Raw genomic sequence first — 2,404 nt, forward strand, 5'->3', positions numbered from 1 at the left:
ATCCCTCGGATATCTGCTATCGTCCATCCAATGGCCTTTTGTGCTTCTCCAAAATCTGCAATAAAGAATATGCATTAGTAGGTGATAAATTGGAAGCTATAATAACTGGTAAAGTGTCGTTATCCCCTAGATACGCATATTTCAAATGCGACGGCAATGGCTTCTGCTCCAACGTGGGTGGTTCCACTATGGACGGAAGTAACGACTTGCATTCTTCTTTTTGTATTTTTTCAATAGGATTAGCCACATCTTCTGGTCCTTCTGCTATCTTATCAAGCTCTTCTTCAATCTCTGTAACTAATAAGTCATAAAACTCATCAAACATAACAGGATTCAAGCTATTTATAGCAGAGCACTCTTCAAAGTCTCCTGGTAATTTCATGGCATCTAGAACGTTAAATTTAACTTCTTCATTATTTACCCTCATTGTAATTTCTCCCTTCCTACATTAAAAACTGTATCCCCAGTGGCTAGAAATGGTCTTCCCAAAATAATGGGAACGTCTAAGTCTGCCTCGCAATCTAGAATGATAAAGTCCGCAGGGAAAATGAATTTGTCCACCTGGACTAAAACATCTTCTATCTTTCCCTCAGGTCTTATAATAGATCTATCTGCTAGTTGGAGGGTAACCGTAGTAGGTCTAGCTTCTCCTATGCCTAAAGATTTGAAAACTGATAATGGCATAAGATTAATGCTAGCGCCTAGATCACATAATGCCCTACCTAAGTTTTTTCCTCCTATGGAACATGGAATGGTAAAACTGCCAGGATCATTACATTTCATGGGTAGCGGGCTGCCTACAGCTTCACTACTACATTTTGTCATGGCTACCAGTTCATGCTCTCCTATTTTTTTCTTCCTAGAAACTATATCTTTCAAAAACTTAGCATAATTTGGCATCTGTTCTAGAGCATCTACTAATGGTATATTTATATGCAATTGTTTTAAAATATCTAAAAATTTTCTAAACTGGGAATCATTATTTTTCTTAACTAATCTTTGTGGAAACGGGGGAGGGGAGTAGGAGTAAAAGAAGGCTGTACCTGTGGAGGAACACTCGGGGTGTCCTCATTACCTTTTCTAATATTTTCTTTTTCTGGTGTTGTTGGATTTTCTGGTATCTTTACAATTGGTTCAGTGGACGGAATCTGTACATCTGTTGTTGGCATTGTTGGTCCATCATATGCCAGTCCACTCCTGAGGGTGACAGCTTTGCACTGTTCTTTCCCTTCTCGTTTTGGTAATTCAGTATGGCCTGGAAAAGAACCTTGTGGTCTATTCTTCAATTCATTGGCGAGCTGTCCAATTGGGTCTCGAAATTCCTCATTGATGCCGCTTGGGATTGTATCACTGCGTCGGTTCGGGCCATGTACTCCTTCATCATATTCTCAAGATTTGAGTTGTTATTGTGAACTGGTGGAGTCTGTGTTCTCTGATTGTACTGCTGTTGCGGTGGTGGGATGTATTGCTGTGTAGGTGGAACATAGGGCTGCTTGTTCTCTTGGCTCTGCCCTTGATTAAAACCGCTCGAACCTCCTTGTCCTCCCCATGAGAAATTAGGGTGGGGCCTCCAACCTGGGTTGTAGGTGTTCGAATATGGGTTAAAGTTCCTATTGTTCCCATGTCCTACATAAAAAACAGAAGCAGGGTTATGTGGACAATTATCATAAATATGGTTTTCACTGCAAAATGAACAAATGAGATCGTTGACTTGGCAAACAGGGGCAGGAGTGCAATAATCCGACTGCACAGGTTGTATCGGCGTGGCTAATGGATTTTTATTCCCAATGCCATCTCTTTCAGCCTCTGGTTCATTGTAACCATCTCTTTTTGCATCGAGGTCGCAATGTCCAGAGCCAAAACTCCAGCTGGATCTTGCTTCTTTGGTGCTGCCCTAGATCTTTGCGAACACCATAGTTCGTTGTGTGAAGCTAAGTCATTTAGGATGTCAACTATCTCGTTGAATGTCTTCTTTGTAAAGGCTCCGTTGGCAGCATTGTTTAGCATCATCTTAGTAGGATGATCTAAACCTCTAAAGAAATGTTCTATCTGGATGCATGCCGGCAAGCCATGGTTCGGACATTTCCTGATTAGTTCTTTAAATCTCTCCCACGCCTCGTGAACAGGTTCACGATCATATGTCTAAAGGAGATGATCTCCTCTCTGATATCAGCGTGGCGAGTAGGTGGGAAGAATTTTGTTAAGAACTTCTCCACTAACGACCCCCATGTGGTGATGGATCCCGGTGGAAATGCATTGAGCCATGCTCTAGCTTGGTCCTTCAAAGAAAATGGAAAAAGTGTTAGTCTCAGAGCATCGTCTGTTATACCAGGTAATCGAAATGCATTTGCAATTTGAATGAATGATTTCAGATGATCATGTGGATCCTCATGTTCCTGCCCTC

At 41.6% G+C, this 2,404-nt stretch overlaps 1 non-coding gene across 1 annotated transcript; it reads left to right on the forward strand.

Annotated features, from left to right (window-relative positions):
* The first annotated feature begins 2,065 nt into the window (after positions 1-2,065).
* Positions 2,066-2,171, forward strand: LOC148213008 (small nucleolar RNA R71). Its single transcript, XR_015789516.1, has one exon. It is a non-coding gene; the product is annotated as a small nucleolar RNA R71 (small nucleolar RNA).
* Positions 2,172-2,404: the final 233 nt, after the last annotated feature.

The sequence above is a fragment of the Momordica charantia genome (assembly GCF_013281855.1).
Source record: "Momordica charantia cultivar OHB3-1 chromosome 2 unlocalized genomic scaffold, Mcharantia_2.0 BLBB01000002.1, whole genome shotgun sequence".
NCBI lineage: Eukaryota > Viridiplantae > Streptophyta > Magnoliopsida > Cucurbitales > Cucurbitaceae > Momordica > Momordica charantia.